This window comes from Sus scrofa, chromosome 4, assembly GCF_054392235.1.
Source record: "Sus scrofa isolate SSC_HxYL_T2T_F1_AM1 chromosome 4, Sscrofa_HxYL_maternal_Yorkshire_Landrace_v2.0, whole genome shotgun sequence".
NCBI classification, from domain to species: domain Eukaryota; kingdom Metazoa; phylum Chordata; class Mammalia; order Artiodactyla; family Suidae; genus Sus; species Sus scrofa.
Window position 1 is genome coordinate 95,888,765 of NC_139386.1, and position 24,318 is coordinate 95,913,082.

Genomic DNA, 24,318 nt, shown 5'->3' on the forward strand with positions numbered 1-24,318 from the left:
CTTGACGTTGTTTTCAGGGTGGGGGCTGAATCGTCTTTAGGACAGACTTTAGAAGGGCTGATCCTCTGTAGGCAGTGATTGATTGTTGTGTAAGGATAAACTAGGTAGAGACCTTGCTCTGGTTTGTTACACAGAAGGACAAGTTTAGTTCCTGGGACTGAAACTTTCATGGCCGTACTTTTTTGTTTAATTAAACTGACGAATTGTTAAAAATGCATACCTCTCTTGTCTGGCCTTTGCAAAAGCTGCTTTATTATGTTCACCTCAAGGTTCCTTCCAGGTTGAATGGGAAGTGGAGCCGCAGTAGGAGAATGAGAAAGAAAGCCCAGTGTACTCCTAATGTTAGGCAAAACCAATGTTCTTGAATCCCTTGGCCACTGACCACCAAATAAGTGGCCTTTTCAGGATCCATCTGTGGGTTCTTTGGCCTCTGGCCTAGAGTATCTGCCCCTTTAAGAACCACAGGGCCCCATGGTCACTGTGAAGATTAAGGAGCCCGATTGTCAGACCATCCCCATGGTAACTCAATGCCACAGGGATTAGCAGGGCCCTGTTCAGGGCCTCCCAGTTTTAAAGCTAGTGGCACAGAGTCCCAGGCAAAGAAGTAAAAGAAACACAGGTGTGTTGTAGAGACAGGAAGATCCCAGGATGCCTGGAGGTGAACATGATGAAGAAGGGAAGGACCAGCAAATCCTTTTGGACAGCCTTCAGATATCTGTCACCAGATGGGCTAGGTAGAAGGAGATTCGAAACAGGTACTATAGACTGGAGATTTAAGAGGAGCAGAGGCGTTCCCATTGCGGTGCAATGGAAACGAATCCTATTAGTATCCATGAGGATGAGGGTTCAATTCCTGGCCTCGTTCAGTGGGTTAAGGTCCAGCATTGCCGTGAACTGTGGTGTAGGTCACAGACATGGCTCAGATCTGGCATTGTTGTGGCTGTGGTGTGGCCGGCTGCTGTAACTCTGATTTTGATCCCTATCCTGGGAACCGCCATGTGCCGCGGGTGGGGCCCTAAAGAGAAAGAAAAAAAAAAAAAAAAAAAAAAAAAAGAAGGAGAAGAGATCTGGACTAAAAGGATGGGAGGAAATAAAGATGTCTGGGGAATGAAATCTGGAGGAAGGAAAAAGAAGGGCTGAGGATGAAGGAAAGACAATACCAAGACTCTGGAGTCAAGTCTAACGATTGAGGGGGAGGGTGGAGCAGCCTGGGGGCCTGGGAGGCTCAGGAAGCCTGCAGGATGATGTCTGAGCCGGGCAGAGACAGGAGCAGTGGGCTGAATCTGGGAGAGACCAGGAACAGTGAGTTTGGGCAGTAGATGGATCCAGAGGCAGAGAGAACAGATAGGAATATGGCCAAGAAATTGAGCCTTAACAGAGGGTGAGGACTGGGTGGAAAAGGATTAGGGAATGCCAACTGCAGAATGTGGAAAGAAGTAAAATAAACACAAGTGAGAAGCAGCGTGGACAGAAGAGGAAGGGGCATTTTATTTTATGTTAAAGTATAGTTGATTTACAATGTTGTACCAATTTCTGCTGTACAGCAAAGTGACCCAGTCATACATATATATGCATTCTTTTTCTCATATTATCTTCCATCATGTTCTATCCCAAGAGATTGTATAATCATTCCCTGTTTTGGCTGCATCTGTAGCATATGAAAGTTCCTAGGCGAGGGATCCAACCTATGCCACAGCTGTGACAAGGATATAATGCTAGATCCTTAACCCACTGTGCCAGGCCAGGGATTGAACCTGAGCTGATATAGAAACAACACTGGATTCTTAGCCCATGGCACCACAGGAGGAACTCTGGGAGAGGCATTTTAAATTAGGAAATAACCAAGATTGATGTACCCTGAGGAAGGAGGAGAAACTGATGGAGATGGCAAGAAGAAAGAGTAAGAAATCAGGCCTGGGAATTTTGTTTTGAACACACAAGAAGTGATGGCTCAGGGTTGCAGTGGAGGTAAAAAGAGCTTGTGTTTTATTTTATTTTATTTTACTTTATTTTATTTTGTCTTTTTAGAGCCTTATCTAAAAAGCTTGGAAGCATATGGAAGTTCCCAGGTCGAATTGGAGCTCCAGCTGCCAGCCTATGCCACAGCCACAGCAATGCTAGATCTGAGCCGCATCTGTAACGTACACCACAGCCACAGCAACGCGGGATCCTTAACACACTGAGCGAGGCCAGGGATCAAACCCTAGCCCTCATGGATACTGGTCAGTTTTGTTACTGCTGGGCCTGGATAGGAACCCCCAAACCTGGATTTTAAAGAGGATAAAGGCATTGAACTAGAGAGGAAACATCAGAAATGAATTCATTGTGGAGGAACGTGGGTATAGCAGAGAGATTTTTTTTTTTTTCCAGCAAATTCCCAGAAAGATTGGGTGGCATCTTTTGTTAGACACTGCCAGCTTCCTCATCCTTTTTGACCAAACAGAGCATTCATATCCTTGATGACATACTCTCTAGAACTTTCTAGACAGTTTCCTAGAGGAAGTTGAGAAAGATGGGAGATAGAGGTGACCAGGAAAGGGAGCTTCTGGCTCATATTCTTCAGCATCCCTCAGACTCCCTTAGGAAGTTGACCTCTGTGTGGACTCTTCTGTGACCTTGACTACTCATTGGAAGTCCAGCCCATTGTGAGGATCGATTGGTTCTACGTCTATCTGGGGGAGGCTTCAGTGGGCTGAGTAAGCCCATGGGACAGAGCTAGACCTGGGATGGATAGGATTAAAGTGAGATTTGATCTGTATTTGTCCTTCTCAGGCTTGATTTCAGGCTCAGTCACTACCTGGATTATCTCAATTCTTCCCTAGAGGACAGGAAAACGATGAGGAGGGAACTAGCAATCTTCAGGCAGGCTCCTTAGCTGAAGAAGGAAATAGAAGGCTTTAGTACTATAATTGCCTTATTATGATGGTTAGAAGCAATGTGTGGGGGAGATAGACAAATGAGCACAGGGCAAAGCTCAGAAAGGATGCAATGTCTGGAAAAGAACTCAGGGTGGTTTTCCCTAAGGACTCAAGGTATGTTGCTGTTGCCTGCTTAAAGAGGTAGAGAGTTAGGAGCTAAATGTTTGCTACTTCTGCAGAGTGGGCCTTGCCACACCGTCCTGACCTTGCAAAACCCTTTCTTCCACCTCCTTGGGAGGTGCTGAAAGGAGGAATGAAGTAGTTACTTGTAAGGGGTGAAAAAGTAAGAGGGAGCTGATCATAGTCAGGAACACTAGAAGATAGCATGTGGAAACCACTTCCAGAAGATGTGCCCATATAGATGTGAATTAATACGGTTTGGGACATTGTAGGGACTATACATGAAAGAGTAGTGCGTAAAGGCCATGCTATCCTAATGGCTATTTCACTGCCTTACTCCATCTAATATCCCTTAGTGTTTAATATGTGGGCTAGTTGGTCTAGGTACCTTTAGGGAAGCTGTGAGCAGAGCCACAGTAGGATGTGGGATTTAATTGTATTTGTTTCTGAGCCAACAGGAGAATTTTTTTTGGCATTTATCATATGTATCCCAGAAACACTTTATGAATGAAATAATGTATGAGCATCACCAGTTTGTCTGTGGGGGTCAAAGAGTGGTATTCAATTAGAGGCATGAGTAATGCTTGAGTCACAGTTCTTTGCAGAATTAAATCAGTAAAAACGTTTTTTTTTGGAAAGAGAATGTACTCATCTTCTTAAAGGTTTACATAAATGCAAATGACATACCTAGTTTAAAAGAAGAAAAAGATGTCCTGTCTTTAATCATTTTGAATGGCTTAACCTTGTCCTTCCTGTCCCTTTAAAAGCTATCACTTCCTTTGATTGTTTCCCTCCTTATTTTTAAATTAAAAACCTGGTTGAGAGACATTATTCACACTTATCAAGAGGCTGCATCTGATTTATAGAAGTAAAGTGAAATAATAGATGTCAGAGGGACATCTCTGATTTGAAGAAAAGCCCTTGGACAAAGTCCAGAGTATTTTTGTTGATAATAGATTATAAGTATAAGGGGTCCTGGAGAGACCCTTGCTGAGGAGGGGTGGGTGTGGGCTAGAATGGAGAGATGGCTGTGGAGGGGGAGGAAAAGCTAAAGAAAGGGTATTTGAGAAGAGGGAGGCAATCCAGACAAGACAGTCAAGAATTATAACTAATGGGACAGAGGAAGGAAGGGGACAGCACCTTGTACCATGACGTCTCAGTTCATCGTTCCCAACAGCATTTCTTGTTGCCCCCAGTTTGTAATGAGGAAGTGGAAGATGGAGATGTTAAGTCATTTTCTCAGGGTTTTGAAGCAGGTAAGCTGCACAACTTGTAATTAAAGCTGGATCTTCATTTCCAGAGTCACGGTCTTGGAGTGAACTTGGAAAATTGATACCTCATGTGGTGGGCAATAAGACCGATTCCTTCTTTTCCTGTACATCTCTCAGAGTAGCTCCTAGATTAAAATCACTTATGGGATCCTAGAGGGTGGGACCAGGTCATTGTTATCTGTCATCATTGTCTCCCCATCCCCAAGTGAGAATATTTTGAAGCCTGAATGAAAGTCCTGGAGGTGGAGGGCTGGGACTCCTCACGCAGGTTGTAGAACACACATGATCTCTTAAGGCAGTGATGCTTTGGGGAAAACTTGGGACTGGTAGATTTCCTGGGTATAAGACTATATCACCGTGAAGAGCAGGTGTATGTTGTGTCTGAGAGAACATTGACCAAGCCTGGTGGGAAGTACTCTGACAACCTAGGCTTTCCTCTTTCTTGTGCCCAAGGGTTCATGGCTGGCCTGTGGGGTGGAGCCTCCCTGGGTAGGCACAGGGACATCCTGCTGAGATCCTTGAGCAGCACCTTGTTACTAGCCATTCGCAATCATACAGTCTCTGGCCAGCCTTGAGTTCTGTGTCGCCTTCTTGGAGTTGTCTAGGGCAAATGTGTTAAGAATGGCCTATTTTGTGCCTCCATGCTTTAGGTTTAGAATGTACATAATCCATTTTTTTTTCATTTTTAAAAGTTTTACTGATGTATAGTTGATTTACAACATTATGATAATTTCTGCTCTACAGCAAAATGATTCTGTTATGCATATACCCCAAACCATTCTTTTTCAGATTCTTTTTCCCACATAAATTATCACAGAATATTGGGTAGTTCCCTGTGCTATTCAGCAGGTCCCTGTTGGCTGGTCATTCCATATACCCCTGTGTGCATACACCAATCCCCAGTTTTTCTGAGCTCCATCTCTAGGTCCTAGATGGAAGGCTAGCTGGTTGGAGTGGCTGCTTTCCCCAAGCGTTAGGGTCTTCCCTTTGCATCCCAACCTGATTAAATTACCTTGGTCTTGCTCTCTCCCAGGTTCCCTTCTTTGGGCTACAAGAATGGGTAGGGAAGTATGAGATGGTGCATTCAGATACAGTCTTAGGCTTAGAAGGGCCCTTAAAGATCTTCTAATTGAAGCTGTTCATATTGTCGTGTTGTTCTTCTCTTGTCCATCACTGGGGTCTCACATTATGATCAGAGGCCATGGGCAGTGTCCAGAGCTGTGGACCCTCGGAGCACACACTGAGGGAGGAGAGGGGCCAGCTGACCCGGTGCTCTGCTCTTTTTGCAACCTCGTGTAAGAATGGGGTCATGAACACTGAGTCAAAGTCTTCAAATCAGTGCATTGTCGTTGGAAGTATAGAGGCCAGTTGTCCCTTAATGTGTCTGGGAATCAAATAGGATAAAATGAGCTGAAGGTGAGGTAAGAAGGACTTAGATTAGACTTTCAGAAGAACTGGCATAGTGGAAACTGATTATGGCATTGCCTTCTCTAGGAGGCTTTTAAAAATAGGAACTGTTTTAGGGGATCTGGGCTGGGTAAGGAGGACTTTCTATATGGTTATGGAGGGATGGTCAATTTGGTTGTCCTGAGACTCCTCTAGCAAACCCAGACAGCTGAGAAATCCTCATTATTTAAATGAGACATTGGCCCTAGGTTGGAAAGAAAGGAGGCAGACTTGGAGATGGGGAAGGTGGGGGAAGGGAAGCAGATAGCAAAGAACCGCTCCAAGATCATCTGTATTTCATTATGGAGCTGCCACTGTCTCCCTCCTTTCTAAGCACTCACGCTCTCTCACTCTGTCTCTCCCTCTCCCTCTCTCCCTCTCTCTCTCTCTCTCTCTCTCTCTCTCTCTCTCTCTCACACACACACACACACACACACACACACACACACACACACACCCCACTCCTCTGTCTCCACTCCTGTCCTTAATTCTAGTTGAGATGCTGAAAGACCATCACATCAGACTCCCATTACCTCTTCCTGGCACCTCTTCCCCGGAGCCTGACAGATTCAGCTCTCAAAGCTGAGAACTGGACCAGCTGGTCTCCCGCAGCTCAGCTTCCCTGCGGGTATCTGCCGCCGGTTCACACTGTTTCTTTACGGAAGCAGCTCCTTTGTCTCGGGATCAGGGGGGATCCAGGGTTTCTCTGAATCTCCCAGCTTTGCCTAGCCCCTGTCTGAGAAGAGCTGGACCGGGATGAAACCACAGTGAGACAGAGGGGGGTGGAGGTAGAGAAGGCTCCGGTTTTCTCCGCTGCTTAATTAGCATGAGAATAGAAAGACTTCTCCCTAGCCTCCCTTAGGGATGGAGAGGAAAGAAGAGCAAAGGCTCTGGCTCTGTCCTACTTCGTCAGAGATTCTGGGGCTGGGAAAATGATCACCACCATGTTCCTCCAATCCTCTGAGGACCCAGGGACCCACGGTACTGAGAAAAGCTTTGATGGAGCCGGCTGGTGGATCTCCACTCCAGATTTTCCAGCTGTCCCTGTCCCCCCCCACCGCTCAGAGAGCAGGATGCTGAGATGGCTCGGTGATGCAGAAGGTATGTGCTTTTTCAGTTCTGGTGCTGATGCTGTGTGTGTGGTGAGGTCTCTGTGGCGCAATGGACGAGCGCGCTGGACTTCTAATCCAGAGGTTCCGGGTTCGAGTCCCGGCAGAGATGGTCACCTGGCAGGTACCTCTTTTGTTTCGTATGGTGTCATGCTAGGTTGATAATTATATTTATTCCTCCCTGGAGGCTCCGGGAAAGAGAAAGGAAACCCCCTCTCCTTGGGAATCCTGGACCTCCCCTCTTTTTCTGTCTCCTCCCTCTCCATTCTTTCTCTGTTCCTCCCTTACCAATTTTCATTGTCTAGCAAAGGCTCAACTGTCTGCTGCATCTCTCTGCTCAGCCAGACTGACACAGCCTTTGAATCTTTTGCTTTATAGAAGAATCACTGGCACACAGTGACCGAGATGCCTGGCCATAGGTTTTGGCACCACCGTGCATCCCTTTACCTCTGAGGACACAAAAAGGCAGATCATCCCATAAGCTGATGAGGAAATGCCCAGTTGTCCTCTAAGGTAACAGCCACCTTGACCAAGGGGGTCAGGAATAGATGGGGTCGTGCAGAGGATGATTTCTTGTGCTGTCTTTGTCAGCTGAACTTTTACATTCCAAAGCGTGGGTTTTCTCTGCTAAAGGTCCTCACTCACTGCCTCGTCTACAAGGTGAGATGGAATCATTGCTCTTTGTCTCTGTGGAATAAACTACACAGCAGCATGCTAATTACCAGCAACAGACAGACTTGTCCCCAGAAACTCAGGGTCTTAAATGCTCTGTACTGTGAAAAGTTTGCAGCCTCTCCTGTTTATAGGACAAGCCCATGAGGTTTGTATCTGAATATTATTTTCATAATTCCCATTTTCCAGGAAGCCCTTTTCTCACCACCCCTCTCATCTTGTATCCACTTCTACTCTCTTGCCCTGTCTCCTCTGATGGGCCATATTCAGCAAGATCTCAGCTTGGTCAGATTGGTGTTCTATTTTGGGCTGGTCTGGCTCTCTCCCTTTTCTGTTGCTGCCTCTAGCCTATTAGCTAGAGGGAGCCACCCAAACCAGGAACTGACCTCTACCTCAGGTGACCTCCAGAAACCTGAGACTCACCTCTCCTCCTGCTGGATGGGGAGTCAGCAGCTCTCCCCCACGGAGCTCTGGACCTGGATGGGCCACCAGAGGACACAGCCAGCCATGCCCTTGTGCCCTAAGGAAGCTGGGCTGGGGTGAGAGAGGACAATTCAAACCACGCCAAGATGCAGGGAATTGACAGGGCAGACAGGGGGACCCTAGAAAGAGATGATTTTTAGCCTTTAGGCCACATGCCTGTTTGTAGCCAACTGAAGCACCCACAGTTGTTTAGAAGTAGTCCTGTACCTCCAAGGGACTTAGAATCCTTGCAGTAAGATCCAACCCAGCTTTACCTTTCTGAGTTACTTTGGGGGAGGTGGGGGGTAGAGGGATACCAGTAGATATTAACGATCTCCTGCTAGCCCCATGGCTATGCCCATATTGGTGTGGACCAGAATTCCCTGGGCAGCTCCTTCTGGAGCCTTTTATTGTTAGTTCAGCCTATGCAAGATCTTTTTGCTTTAAGATCAGGCCTGAAAGGGAAAATTGGTCTGTGTGTGTGTGTGTGTGTGTGTGTGTGTGTGATGGGAGAGGGGGAGTGTAGGGAGGGGGAGGGAGGGGGGAGGAGGGGATTGTAGGGAGAGGGTTAGAGAAAGGGCATATCAGAGTTTTCAACCATAATCCAGAATACTTCTTACATCTTTCTAGTCCCCCCTGCATCATTCTGTTATCAAGGTGCTGCTCAATGGTAACAGTGTTGAAAAGCAAGATGATGGTCCCTCTATCACTGTTAAAGGTCAAGGCAAGGGTAGACCTCTAGGCCTTCATGGCCCACTCCAAGGCTTTCTTAGTTCTAGAAGCTTTCTAGGAATATAGTCTTTTTTTTCTTCTTACTGAAAAAAAAATGTAGGAATATAGTCTTTCTTTTTCTTTATGAAGCTGTGGCATATGGAAGTTCTCTTGCCAGGTGTCAAACTGGAGCTGCAGCTGCAGCCTACACCACAGCCATAACAACACTGGATCCTTAACCCAGAGTCAGGCCAGGGATGGAACCCACATTCTCACAGAGACAACATCAGGTCCTTAACCTGCTGAGCCACCATGGAAACTCCTAGGAGTATGGTCTTTATGAAATTGTGGGAACTGGGAAGAGATGTGTACCCCCAAGGAGGCACTGCATTGGGATCTGTTCAAGTGTTTGATCAGGGTGCAACATAGCCAGCGCCTTAGGCGAAGTTCTGTACCAGTGAGAATTCAACCCCACAGATTATCCTCCATGCTTGATTTTAGCCAATGATTTCCATTTTCTAACTTTGAATCAGAAGACCTTGGTGTCAGTCACAGCTTTGCCAAGTTTCTAAACCTCTTTGAACTTTAACTTACTCATTTATAAAAACAAAATTTTGTTATCTGTCCTCCAAATGTAAGAGGAGTGGGAATGTCCATTGGACAGCTCTGTGCAAGTATATTGGTAGTTTGGGGTTTGCTTTTGTCTCTTTCCTCAACAGGTGGAAAGGTGCCTGGCCAAAGAGTAGAGAAATAAAAGGGTCTGGATGATCAGCCCCTGCCGGGAACCTCCCAGAGGAGCTATATGCCACCAGCTGGGGCTGATGCTGAATTCCCCTACCTTAACAAAGAGGACGGAATGGACTTTCTAACTGGTGGAGACTTTCAAAGGGCAGATGGCCCCTCTGTGCCTTAGATGAGTGGCTTCATCTCAGCCAGGTAGGTAGAGGTCCTTGCTGGCTGCACCCTGAAGGGAACTAGGAGCTGCCACTGATTCAGACATCACTCAGCCTTTGGCCTCCTCAGTCTCTGAGGAGCGGGATGTCTTGGGGACATGAAGAAGGATATCAAGATGGAAAGATTTTCCACACTGGTAAAAATTCCTTTGTTTGGGATAACGAGTTTCTTCTCAACACATGAAAGAGAACTTCTAATTTATGACTGCCTAATTATTGTATTTTAAAAATACTCAGAAAGTCAAAATGGGTGTCTTTTTTTTTTTTTTTAATAAAGTTGCTTCATGGTAGGGCTCAAATACTTTACAGGTGCTAAAGAGGATCGTTGATTATAAAGTATGCAGGCAGGAGATGTCTTATTTATTATTGTATTCTCACTGCCTGAAATACAGCTGGCATCTGATGGATATATTTGAGAGAATTAATGCTGACTTGGATTGGCTATAAATTATGTAGACAGGAAAGAGAAAGAGCCATAGCTCCTGGCGATCAGGAACACAGGCTGTCTCTTCATGCATTAATTCATCCACTTTACATTTATTTATCAAGTACCCTGCTCTGTGCCACTTTCCATGTTCCAGGCCCTGGGACCCAAAATAGCATAGCCAGCTTCCCTCATGGTGTGCAAATTCCTGTGGCAGAGATAAAGAAGAGATAGGTCAATAATATCATGATGGAATTGTAGGTAGAGATTCCTGGCTGGAGGAACTGATGGTGAAATGTAGGGTGATGCGAAGCATGGTGGTCACGAAAGATGTTCCCAGGATGTGACCCTTGAGTGAAGAATGAATGAAGCCAGAGAGCTCAGTGAGATCCAGAAGATGGATATTCCCAACCAAAAAACAGCAAGACCAGAGAACCTGAGGTGAGCACGCTGGCTTTGAGGGAAAACACAAAGGTCATTGTGTCTGGAGTGGAGAGTCACATTCAAGTTTGCGTAGTTAGTTCACGCAAACTCCGTCTTGTGTAACAAGTCCAGTATCTCCTCACGTTGCCTTTACTATCCTGCAATGGCATTTATAGGTAATACAACTTTTTGCACAAGTACAACTTTTTGCACATAATTAGAACAAATCAATATAATATCCTCTTTGTAATATAAGGAAATAAATCTGTAATAAATACCATGTATTTTATTTTATATTATGTTTTATTTTCTTTTATTATTTTCTTTTATTTTTTTCTTTTTTAGGGCTGCACCTATAGCATATGGAGGTTCCTAGGCCAGGGGTTGAATCGGGAGCTAGAGCTGCTGGTCTACATCACAGCCACAGCAACATGGGACCTGAGCCATGTCTGTGGCCTACACCACAGCTCACAGCAATGCTGGATCTTTAACCCACTGAGCAAAGCCAGTGATCGAACTTGCGTCCTTATGGATACTAGTCAGATTCGCTTGCTCTGAGCCATGATGGGAACTCCTATATTATGTTTTTATTTGTTTTTTACATTTATATTTTAAGTTATTTATTTTGGCCAAGCCCATGGCATGCAGAAGTTCCTGGGCCAGGGATCAAACCCGCACCACAGCAGTGACAATGCTGGATCCCCAACTCACTGAGCCACCAGGGAGCTCCAATACTGTGTGTTTTAATATATAAAGGCCACTCTAGCAGTCTTACACCTATATGAAGAATCACCTTCAGTGCAACAGCTGTGATGTATATATGCAAAAAAAATGCAGGGATGTTTTAACTATCACAAGGAATGTCAATCACCAGCAGTGTTGTGATTTTTCCAGACTGGTGCACACTTGTTGATAATTTTATGATCAAAACAAATTAAATCTTCTTGCAAAAGGTGTAGCATTTTGCATTCCTGAATATTTTAGGAAGTTTTAAACCATACAGAAAACTGTATTTATATGGAAAAATGAGATAGACTCCAGATACCAACAACTAGCCATTCAGCAGGTCATTTAAAAGAAGTGCACAACAGGGGGCAAGGTTTCCTTGTGTGAGAGGCACCTGCACATCGCAGGACACACAAATCCCAGCTGCCCTTCCTCTTTGAGGCTAGTCGTGGTTCCCAACCATTACAGAAACAAACAGAAATACTCCACCAAAATTTCAATCCATGACCTCAGGACAATTGCAGACCAACTGACCTAAGGCTGGTGGGCCAAACTTTTCTTCATGCTGATGAAAATCCTTGCTGGGTTTGAGCAGAGAAATGGTGGAATCTGATTTATGTGTTAAAAGACTCATTTTGCTTGTTGGTTAAGAATAGACTGGATGGGGGAAGAGGGGAATGTTTGCAGGTCTGCTGGATCCAATACCTTTCAGAAGCAGCAGAGTGTGGCCCTGTGTTTCCTAGGTGGTGGCACTGGTTCCACCAAAAGTGGAGGGTTTTATTACAGTGTCCACCTATGTCTCTCAGAGTTGTCTTTCGGTGCAGCAGATTAAGGATTTGACATCACCGTTGTGGCTGGGGTTCGACCCCTGGCTTGGGAACTGCTGTATACCGCAGGTGTGGACAAGAAAAAAAAAAAGATTTATCATCCCTGAACTAGCCCGGCAGGGATCATTTATACTTTGTTTAGGAACTAGTTATTTTTATTTATTGTCGTTACAATGATCCACTTACAAGCAGCAATGTTCATTTTGTTTGTATTTAAAAGCCGTAAGTAATGGAACTTAACTCCCCTAAACATGTTTTCAGTGTTTATGTCCTTAGCAGTTTCTATAAATTATAATGGAACAGAATGTCTTTACATTTCTCTCTGTTCTCCTTGGAAGCTATGTCTTTTTGCTTCTGTAATTGCAATGTTGTCTCCTGATGGTTCCCTTGAGAGGATGGATGGTGAGACACAGGGTCTTATGATTCGAGGAGCTGGAAACATCTCCTCGTGGAGGAAGCAACGACGTGGAGTGACACGGCCCTGGGTCTGCCTCAGCAGTCTCGCTGTTTACCTGTAAAACTTTGGCTAAGCACTCCGTTTCTTGAGCCATAGCTTCCTCATCTAGAAAATGAGCCAAATAATATCTAAAATTGAATAAGATAAAATGGAAACAGGTCTGGATAGTTAGATACATCCTAGGTGCAAAAAAACTACTAGCTTCCTTTGTTACAGATTTTTTTTTTTCCAACCAGCCTTTTCCAAACTGCATGCCTCAAGCTAGTTTCTTGAAGATCATGAGTAAGGTTCTGGGGCGTTAGCCATGGACCACATGTTTCTGTCCCTTGAAAATGCTCGGGCGTAGTGGAGTGATAGGGGAAATAAGAAATGCATAATGTATCTTTGATAGCACATACCTTCCAAAAATACTGTCTCCCCTGAGCTCACTGGATTTTTCTCTGGGGTATGAGCAAGGAAACCTCGGAGCAATCCTCAGTCCAGCCCTGAGAACAAGATTTCATAGGATTTAAGGAGAGGGTCATGTGAAGCCTTTTCTGCTAGGAGCAACGCAGGGCTTTTAAAGGCAGGTAGGAGGGCAAGGATGTCTATCCAGAGAAGGTGGGATGAGACTAAAGACAAACTCCCATGGGGCTCAGAGGAGATAGGAGACCAGAGGTTGACTGCTGTGTTTTTGGCCAGGGCACATTCTGAGAGTATTCCCTGTCATGGACCCAAGCGCAGTCCTGAGTCTCAAAGAAGCATCATCTGGGACTCACGAACGAACTCCTAATAATCCTCTTCCTCTTGCTACATCTATAGCCCGCTGTTGAGAAGGGAAATGGTACCATCCAAAATAACAGACAATTTATAACCAATTTTGCTTATTTTGAAGGAATATGAAAACATTTTTCTTTTCTAATTATGCATGATCTTCTAACAGCCCTTTTTTTAATGTTGCACTCAAGAACTTTATTTTATTTTATTTTTTAAAAATTTTATGGACGTATAGTTGATTTAAATGTGTTAACTTCCACTGTACAGCAGAGTGTATGTACAGTAGAAATTTTATATACAAAGTTATACACATGTATATTTGTTTTCATATTCTTTTCCATTGTGATTTATCACAGGATATTGGATGCAGTTCCCTGTGCTATAGAGTAGGACCTTGTTGTTTGTCCATCGTATATAAAATAGTTTGCCTCTGCAGATCCTAAACTCCCAGTCCTTCCCCCCACCCCCGCAGCAACCACAAGTCTGTTCTCTGTGTTTATGAGTCTGTTTTTGTTTTGTAGATATGTTAATTTGTGTTGTATTTTATTTTATTTTATTTATTTATTATTATTATTATTATTATTTTTTTTTGCTCTTTCTTTGGGCCGCTCCCGCGGCTTATGGAGGTTCTCAGGCTAGGGGTCGAATTGGAGCTGTAGCCACCGGCCTACGCCAGAGCCACAGCAACGCGGAATCCGAGCCACATCTGCAACCTACACCACAGCTCATGGCAATGCCGGATCCTTAACCCACTGAGCAAGGGCAGGGACCAAACCCGCAACCTCATGGTTCCTAGTCAGATTCGTTAACCACTGCGCCAGGACGGGAACTCCTGTGTGTTGTATTTTAGATTCCACATATAAGTGATGTCATATGGTATTTGCCTCTCTCTTTCTGTCTGACTTACTGATCTGGCGTTGCTGTGAGCTGTGGTGTAGGTCTCAGATGCAGCTCGGATCCCTCATTTTTGTACTTGGGAGTTCCCATTGTGGCGCAGCGGAAATGTGTTTGACTAGTATCCATGAGGATGCGGGTTTGATCCCTGGCCTCACTCAGTGGGTCGGCGATCCAGCGTTGTCCTGAGCTGTGGTGTAAGTTGCAGATGAGGCTCAGATCTGCTGTTGCTATGGCTGTGGTGTAGGCCAGCAGCTGCCGTTCTGATTTGACCCCTGGCCTGGGAACTTCCATATGCCGTGGGCGCAGCCCTGAAAGGAAAAAAAATTTTTTTGTACTGAACTGTTCCCTTAACAGTGGAGGAAAGGGTACAGGAAAGGTACTTAAGGAAGCAGAGCCTAAAGTGGCTTTTGCCAAGTATATTTCTTTGAAGTCTTATACTTTATGCTAATATAGATTTTGGGTCCTACTTCTTTATATCTGCATTTTTAAGTACAAAAATAATTATCTGGCCCCAAACCTTATAGTAAAAATGATTCCTGGCCTTTCCCACATATGGAAGCCTAACATATACCTGTTATAAAAGCACAGATTAATATTATTATTAATATTATTATTTATATTAATAGTATAGATAGATTTGTGACTCCTGAGTATCCACTCAGATGCAGGGGCAGACAGCCTAGAGGCAGGTTAGTAGATAGAAACCTGACAGGGAATGGACATTAATTCAGTTACTCATTCTCCAAAGATTTATTTAGTGCCTACTATGTGCTAGGCACTGAACGAGGTGCTAAGATACAATGCTGAGCAAAAAGAGGCAGAGATTGTCACACACAGACTTGTAGAACTGTGACTGTGAATGAAGGAGAGGTTGATGGGGCGGAGCTCGTGTGGAGCAGAGGGAGCTGACCTCCTGGGAGAGGTCACAGAAGCTTCTTCCAGAAAGTGTGTCTTGACTTGAATCTGAAGGATCAGTAGGAACTCACCGGTCAAAGAGTGCAGGAGAGCGCTTTCCAGACAAAGCAACAGGGAGCATGGACGCGTGGGGGAAGGGAGTACAAGTGGCGGCAGAACCAGTGTGTTTGACTACAGGGAGGAAGGTATAAAGTGGCGTGAAATGAAGGTGGAGAGGCGGGAGGCTGACCCCAGGGCCTTGTCATGATTGTAGGGGGTCTTGTCCTTATCTGAAAAACAGGGGAAAGCGTGGACGGGGCTTGAAGCCAAAGAATAACACGATTAGATTCGCATTTTAGAAAAAGATCGCTCCAGCTGCTGCTCTGAGGACAGAGTGGAAGGGCGCCAGGGTAGATGTTGCAGCTGAATAGCAGTCAGCAGTTGTAGTGAGAAGTGGGGTTAGTGTGGATTGGGAGGAGAGTGGTGGCGGTGGTGGTATAGATAGGAGATGGATTTTAGAAATATTTAGAAATGAAAATGTGCAGGACTTGGTGACAGGTTGGGAATGATGCAAAGAGAAGGAGTTGGCAAGGAAGGCTCCAAGATTTCCGGCTTGTACACCGTTGACCAAGATAGGAAACCCAGGAAGAAGTAGGTTCAGGGTAGGTAAGGTCAGCTCTGAGCTTCTAATTTTGAGGGTCTATGAAGTTGAGAACTGGGTCAGGGTTTAAACCGTTGGTTTGGTTTGGGGAGTCATCTGCACATTGGTGGAATCTGAAGCCAAAAGCATGAATCCGCCCAAAGTGTGAATGAAGGATATGAAAGTGTAGAGTGGTGAAGGACCCAAGAATGAGCGAAAAGGGACTCCAGTGCTGAACAGCACCCATAGAGGGAGAGAGAAGCAATGGAAAGAGGGAGACCAAAATGTTATCATCTCTGAACCCAAAGGGAGGGAGCATTCAAGAAGGAACGTGATCCAGTACCACGTTGCTACTGAGAAGTCAAGGACAATCACAGCTCAATACATCCATTAGATTAAGTGACATGGAAGGCAGTGTGAGAGTTGTTTCACTCTCTGTGGATTATCAGGGCACGAAACCAGACTGGAGTGGACTGTAGGGGCGAGGGGTGAGGCTGTGGGGGGAGGGCACAGAGGCACCTCTTAGAAGTTTGGCCGAGAAGGGGGGTGGTGGTGATGACCTGGAAGGCAGGAGGAGCCAAACAAGAGCATCTTTTTGGTGTCTCTATTTTAAAACTTTTCATGGTGGAAAATTTCAAAGGGAAATAAATTCCAGAGTGGTAGTAATACGTACCCATCACTTATTTCAACAGTGACTAACCTAACGGCCAAACTTGTATCTATACACCCATCCATTTCATCTGTTTTATTTTATTTTATTTTATTTTGTAGGAGAGACGTGAGCTGTTTGAAAACCATTGAGGAGGGAATCATTGAAATAGAGTGTTTGAAGGGTCAAGAGAGAGAAATAGAGAAAAAAAAAAGCATGAACGAGAAAGTGAGAGGGGAATGGGATGTGGAATACCATGAAAGGATTCATTTTGGTAGTTGGAGAGCCAGCAGACGTAGATTTGTAGGTTTAACACCTGGAAAACAAGGAAACTTCACTTGATGATGGGGATGGCTCCTTCTCCTTCCGTTTCTCTTCCTCCTTTGCGTGTGTGTGCGCGCGTGCGCACACACAGAAGTTCTTGGGCCAGGGATCAAACACGAACCACAGTGGTGACAACGCCACATCCTTAACCCACCGAGCCACCAGGGAACTCCTCCTCCTTCTTTTAAAGTAAATAGTCATGTCATCCTCAGAGAATAACTGGGAAAAAGAGGATGTTGGAGGTTTGTAGAGAATGCAAAGTTGGATTAGTTATTGTGGAGAAAGAGAGATAATAATATAGCAGAGAAATATGGAGTATTTACTAGATGGTGGTAAAGAACCATTTGGAGGTGATGGATCGGCTCTGAGAAGCAGATCCAATGCACATACCTATATGTTTGTATATCTGGCTTGTTAATAATAGCCTCCAAAATGTAGTGTTACTCTATTCCCCAGAGGAGGAATGTAGCTAGGTGCATGTATATACGTTCCACAGAGGGCATGGACTCCACCATCTCCTGAGTGTGTGATCAGAATATGCATCTCTCAAAAGGGAGGTGATTTTAATTCTGAAAATGTAGGTGTGTAAGCAGTCACTTGTTTTGCATTAATTGGTTGAGGGCGCCACCTGCTGGAAACCTTGCTTAACAAAGCCTGCCAGGTTTTTCCAATGCAAAATCTAAAACCTTTCTTCTCTAAAAAGTCAGTGTTCTTGCATACAGCATTTGTCTCATGACATGTGAGTTGCATTTATTAGGCACTCTTTTACTTTGTTATTTGTGTGTCAAATCCCAAACATTAAAATGTGTTCTTTTCTGACTTGATTTTGCCCAAAGATTGCATCTATCTCATTTCAATGCATCTATTGTCCGTAAACCTCATTCGTGATCTGTATAGGAAAGAAGAGAGATAAAATATCAGACTTATCTGAAACAGCATGAATAAGAAGTAGATTATTGGTTAAAGGCATAGAAAGTATAAATGATGGAATCCAGCTTTGTCCAGAGTAGGATGTGTCTTATTTAGTCATCGCTCAAATTTGGATGCTGTCCACAGCTTCCTATCCTAAATTCCATCTCCCACCCCCAGAATTCTTAAACTAAAATATGTATTTCTTCATAGTTTCCAAGCCAATCCCTCATTTACAGCTGTCCCTTTTCATCTTCTATCTTAATGTGAATACAATGCCATTAAAACCTTTCCTCCAAGGTCTCTAGGTCATACCATTAAACTGCTCTCAGTTTCTAGGTTTTCTTCAAATAATTCCTTTCCTCTGAACTAACTAACTACTCTAAGGGAGAATTCAGGAATAAGTCACTCTAATTTCTTCTTCTCCTTTAGTTCAGTCAGTAACTCTTAATTATGGTCATTTTACATATACAAATTCAGTCATGATTCATAGGGAATTTAGATAAATGCCTATATAAAGTACTGAGAAAAGCAGCTTTTGTTCATTCACTCAGTCAGTCTTTGTTAAGTGCTGACCGTGTGTCAGGAACGTTGCTGTGCAGTGTGGAAAGCAGGCATTGATTACGGCATCCCAACATGTTCTGGTGAGCTCCCTGCTGGCAGAAGTACAGAGAATATCATGGACTGTCTGGAGGCTGGAGAGTTATGGAGGTCTTCCTGGAAGAAGTGGTATGAAGCCATGGAGAAAGGGGAGAAAAAAAAGACAGCAGGCGAGTTATGGGAGGGGACCCAAATGCTGTGAGCCAGATTTCGGAGGGACTAATAAATCCTTTTCAGGAGTTTGGGTTTTATTATAAATCCAATACCAGCAGTGGAAAAATTTAACTGTGTGTCTGTGTATGGGGGCGGGGGTGGCCACACTCGTATTTTGGGAAGATCATTCTAGCTGAAATTTGGAGAAAGTCTAGAGGGAAATCCCCAATGGGTCATCGGTTTAGAGGTATGTGTGATGTGGCATTGGCTTTTATGAGGCCAGCAGAGGAGAGAAGTGAGTGGATCTGAGAGATATTTAAGACGTTGAATGGATAAGAGGTGTTGGAAATTGGCTATAAGAGGTCAAGGGAAGAGATGCATCCAGGATGGCTCCTAGCTTTCTTGAACAAAGGGGTGAATGGAGATGCCACTTAGTGAGACAGCAAGTCCTGGGCAAGATGCTGAGTCTCAAAATGGCAAAGGAAGGGGAGTATTCGCCTCTTGGACATGTTGCATTTGAGATATCTAAGGTGTATGGGTAGATACATCAGTGAGATATTAGATAAACGAGCCTGGAGCGCGGAAGAGGAGTCTGGGCTGGAGATACAAGTTAGGAGTGACCAATGTGTTCAAAGTACATTGTTGTTTTGGGAGTGGTCGATATCTCACAGAAGGTAGAGAAATGGTGACCAGCTAAGAAGAAGCCTCGAGGAACCCAGCATTTAAGGCACCATCAATGGAGAGGAGTCTGGCATGGGAGACTGGCCAGAGAGGCTGGGAGACCACCAGGAGGGCTGGTACCACAGCCAGTGGAAGGAAGCTTTGTAATGGTGGCAGAGGTTGCTGATAATGACCAGTGTTTTCTTTAGAATTTGGTAACGGGCAACCTCATGAAGGGCAGGCCCAGTGGAGGGACAGAGTTGATTTCACAGGTTCACAGGTGAGTAGGGGTGAGGAGGTGAAGGCGTGAGTGCAGAAAATTAAAATACTTGTTGTGATGTGGAGTTTAAGGATGGGGTGGGAGCTGGCAGGAGAGGTATAATTGAGGGAGTGATGTTTGTTTTTTGGAAGGGAAAGGGTCAAGAACATTTAAATACTCATGGAAATTATCCCATAAAGAAAAGCTGAAAGAATAAGTCAAGAAGCAAGAAGTACTCAATAGATTAGTCCCTGAGAAGGCAGCCAGAGGTAATAAAAAATGAAAATTGGGGTTCTTGTTGTGGCTCAGTAGTAATGAACCTGACTGGTATCCACGAGGACACAGGTTCGATCCCTGGCCTTGCTCAGTGAGTTAAGGATCCGGCATTGCTCTGAGCTATGGTGTAGGTCACAGACGTGGCTCAGATCTGGTGTTGTGGTGGCTGTGGTATAGTCCAGAAGCTGTAGCTCTGATTCAAACCCTAGCATGGGAACTTCCATATGCTGTGAGTGTGGCCCTAAAAAGAGAAAAAAAAGAAAAAGAAAATTGATCGTGCCTTTCCTTGTGCAGAAACTGTTCTAAGAGCGTTGTCTCATTTGACTCTAACACCACCTCTCTGAGAGGTTCTATTGTTATGATCCATTCTGTTGAGATGAAGAAACCGAGGCACAGGTAGGTACCGAGGTGACACGGGACGCGGTAGAGCTGGGACTCATGCCCAGGCATCTGACTTGAGACTTGCACTGTTAATCACAAGGCCTTCCTGTAGGATCCACACCCTGGCTGCAGATGTAAATAAGGAGACCTCCGCCCTTGCTATTGTTTTTTTTTTTTGTCTTTTTGTCTTTTTTTTTTTTGTTGTTGTTCTTGTTGCTATTTCTTGGGCCGCTCCCGAGGCATATGGAGATTCCCAGGCTAGGGGTCGAATCGGAGCTGTAGCCACCGGCCTACGCCAGAGCCACAGCAACGCGGGATCCGAGCCACGTCTGCAACCTACACCACAGCTCACGGCAACGCCGGGTCCTTAACCCACTGAGCAAGGGCAGGGACCGAACCCGCAACCTCATGGTTCCTAGTCAGATTCGTTAACCACTGCGCCACGATGGGAACTCCCGCCCTTGCTATTGTAACTGAAGATGTGACTGAAGAGAAGGGGGTTGGGGCAGGTGGATGCAGGTAGTGTCAGCTTATTACCTTCCTATGGCTGCCAAAATGAACTACCCCAAACTGGGCAGTGTAAGAACAGCAGAAATGGGAGTTCCCGTCGTGGCTCAGTGGAAATGACTCTCACTAGCATCCATGAGGAGGCAGGTTCCATCCCTGGCTTCGCTCAGTGTGCTAAGGATCCAGCATTGCTGTGAGCTGTGTTATAGATCCCAAACCCAGCTTGGATCCTGCGTTGTTGTGACTGTGGTGTAGGCCTGGAGCTCCAGCTCCAATTTGACCCCTGGCCTGGGAACCTCCGTATGCCTTGGGTGCGGCCCTAAAAAGACAAAAAACAGACAAACAAACAAAAAAACCAGCAGAAATGTATTCTCTCCCAGTTTTGGAAGTCAGAGCTCCAACCTAGGGTCTCATCAGATCTTGCTCCCCCTGAAGGGGTCCCTTGTCTGGGGCCACATATTTCCAGCCTCTTCCTCTGTCTTCACGTGGCCAGCTTCTCTGTGTCTCAAGACTCTTCCTGCCTTTCTCTTGTCAAGAGACCTGCCATTGGATTTAGGACTCACCCAAAATCCGGGATGAGCCCATCTTGAGATCTTTAACTTAATTACATCGCAAAGATTCTTTTTGCAAATAAGGTCACATTCACAGGGTTTGAGGGTTAGGACCTGAAAATATTTTTTGGGGGGAGGCCACTGTTCAACCCACCACAGGTGGAGAGCTGAGGGAGTTTCTTCCCAGTGGGTGCCTATCTTCTATGAAGTAGAACATGAGTAGTTTTTGGAAAGTGAAGTAGACGCTGAGAGATCAAGTACCTGGGAACTCTGAAGAAGGAATCCTGAAGTGACTATTAATGCAACGTGGAGTAGGAAACACTGTATGTTTGTGGAGCAGCATGGAGAACGCAGATAAAGTTTGTTACCATTAATTTATATACTGATTTTCTCCAGTAGTGACTAGCAGCCTGGGTTCACACGTGGAGAAGACTCACAGGTGGCGACTGGACTCTGGGGGTTGGGGTGTGGACATGGAGAAAGGGCAGAGACAGGGGAGGTTTAGGATACTGGCAAGTGGTATTTTTTTCTACAGGTCATAGGAGAAGAGCTAGGTGTGCATGGGAACGAACTCGTAAGTGGTCTAATGATGGGTCAAAAAGCAGATGAAACGCTGGGAGCAATTCGGTAAACTTGCAGTGGACTGTGGAGTATTTGATTGTATTATTTTACATGAGGAAATGAATCTGGTTGCAGCAGAAGCAAAGAGAAGCTTAATGGAAATGGAGAAGTCAAAGAAAAGAGAAAGCAACACTATAACAAAACAGAAACAGACTCACAGGTACAAAGAGTAAACTAGTGGTCACCAGGGGAGGGAGAAGAGGAGAGATGAGCTAGGTGTCGGGGGCTAAGAGGTACAAACTATTGTGTATAAAATAAATAAACTACAAAGAGATATTGGTACAGCGTACGGAATAAAGCCAATATTTTATAATAACTTTAAGTGATGTATAATCTATAAAAAAATTGAGGTATTTCCATTGCGGCTCAGCAGAAATTAATCTATCTAGTAACCCTGAGGTTGTGGGTTCAATTCCTGGCCTCGCTCAGTGGGTTAAGGATCCCGCGTTGCTAAGAGCTGTGGTGTAGGTCACATATGTGCCTCAGATCTGGCATGGATGTGGCTGTGGCGTAGGCTGGCAGCTGTAGCTCTGATTTGACCCCTATCCTGGGAACCTCCATATGCCACGGGTGCGGCGGCCCTAAAAAGCAAATAAATAAATAAGTAAATATAATAAAAATATTGAATCATTATGTTGTATGAGACTAATATAATATTGTAAATTAACTATACCTCAATTATTTTAAGAAAGAGAGGGAAGGCAGGATTCGGGACAGGCCATATCTGTGGACACAGAGTCACACAGGAAACTGGCAGCACCCAGGTGGAAAATGCTGCTAATGGGTGGTGTTTGACTTGGACCCTGGGACTTTGGTGGTTGGAAGAGGCTATCGAGGTAGGGTGTGTGACTCCCTTGTATTCATCAAGATTCTTGAAAGGAACAGAACCAATAGGATGTGTAGTGTGTGTGTGTCTGTACAGAGATGGAGGGATATTGATTGCTTGATTATTAGGACCTGGCTTATGTGATTATGGAGGCTGAGAAGTCCAGACCCAGGAGAACAGATAATCTAGTTCCAGTCCAAGTCCAAATTCAAAGGCAGGAGAAGACTGATGTTCTAGCTTGAGACAGAGAGGAAGAATTCTTTCCTAGCCTTAGCCTTTTATTCTATTCAGGTTTTCAACAGGTTGGAAGGGGCCTGCCACAGTGGGAGCAGCCATCTGCCTTACTCAGGCTACAGGTTCATGTGTTAATCTCATCCAAAAACACCTTCACAGAGACAGTCAGGAATGATGTTTCACCAAAAATATGGGCATGCCTTGGCCTGGTCAAGTAGACACATAAAATTGATTTTCTTTTCTTTTCTTTTCTTATCTTTTCTTTTTCTTTGCTTTTTAGGGCCACACTTGCAGCATATGGAAGTTCCCAGGCTAGGGGTTGAATTATAACTGCAGCTGCTGGCCTACACCACAACCACAGCAATACGGGATCTGAGCTGTGTCTGAGACCTATACCACAGCTCACGGCAATGCCAGATCTTTAACCACTGAGTGAGGCCAGGGGATCCTTAACCTGTGCCATCATGGATACTAGATGGGTTCGTTACCACTGAGCCACAATGGGAACTCCTGGCTTATAAGATTAACCACCACAGACACCTTGATTGCATGTATGGTCTTACTCTATCAGTCCTAAGTCTCCTCAATTATAAAGTGAGGGGGTGAAGAAGATTATTCCTAAAGGTCCTCCTAATTTTAACTTTTGTGTTTTATTCATTTATTGATTGATTTTTTAATTAAATTTTTGGGGCCACTTTAAATCTAACTAAATATTTAACTGAATGTAACTCAGAAGTGACACCTGTGAATCCACAGATCTTAGAAACTAACGATTATACTCAGATTCTGGTTAATATTACTTACCTGCCTTTTTTTTTTTTAACTCTAAATATTTGACAGAGAAACTTTAAAAAGCACAGCCATGGAAACTTCTCTGCCATTAACACACACAATCCAAAAGGTTCCTGGACCACCTAGTTCTGGGCTGTTCTCTGCCTTCGCTGAGCATGGAGGAAGTGATATTATGACAGAACAGCCATCATCTCAGGTGTGTCTCATTCAGGTTAGTGTAGCAAACTTGCCTGCAGATAGTGCGTTCCAAGTTGTTACTTTGGCTTGAAATCTGTGCATCTTACAGGTGTGTTGACTTTGTCTTTTTAAGTAGATGTTCCTGAAATTTATTTTGACAGTACTTCCTGGAGGTGGAGGGTTGGGATGAGATGACATTTTGAAGTGTGGCACATTTGTTTCACTGGGGGTTTAGGAGGTAGAGTGTAAGCAGAACCTGGGTTCACCCACTTCCAGCTGGAGGCATCTGATGGAGAAGAGTCTTCTCAGATTGATATCTTTACTCCACTTGGAATGACCTTCCTCCCTTTCTTCACTTGTTGACTTAAAACATCTTCTGAAATGTCAGACTCCTCTGTGTAGCCTTTCTTGCCTTATCTTCCCAGCTGCTCCCATCTAGATCGGGTCCCTAACTTTGTCTGTCTGTCACCCCCTATGTGTGTGTGTACCTCCGTCATGCTATTCATCATGCCCTATTTCCTTATCTCTTATTTCTGTCTCCCCAACACAAAGGCTGACACATAAGAGGTGATACATTCATTTACACTGAGGTTATTTTATTGTGGGCTTTTGAGGAATTTGTCATTATCTTGCTTCTGTCGATATGCCTGGCCACGATTTGATGCCAGTCACTGTGCTTGCAATTGGGAGAAT

General features: G+C 44.7%; 2 long non-coding RNA genes and 1 other non-coding gene across 3 annotated transcripts in view; 2 read left to right on the forward strand and 1 right to left on the reverse strand.

The window, feature by feature from the left end:
- Positions 1-2,428: 2,428 nt before the first annotated feature.
- On the reverse strand, positions 2,429-6,741 carry LOC102163420 (uncharacterized). The gene is made up of 2 exons (XR_303086.4): positions 6,289-6,741; positions 2,429-5,693 (listed from the first exon to the last, which is right to left on the reverse strand). It is a non-coding gene; the product is annotated as an uncharacterized LOC102163420 (long non-coding RNA).
- The window catches only part of LOC146404037 (uncharacterized), a 43,702-nt gene continuing 26,098 nt past the window's right edge, over positions 6,715-24,318 (forward strand). The window contains exons 1-3 of the long non-coding RNA XR_014844003.1: positions 6,715-6,856; positions 9,429-9,645; positions 10,348-10,527. This is a non-coding gene — a long non-coding RNA (uncharacterized LOC146404037). The remainder of the gene's footprint in view (positions 6,857-9,428; positions 9,646-10,347; positions 10,528-24,318) is intronic.
- Positions 6,903-6,976, forward strand: TRNAR-UCU (transfer RNA arginine (anticodon UCU)). The gene has a single exon. It is a non-coding gene; the product is annotated as a tRNA-Arg (tRNA).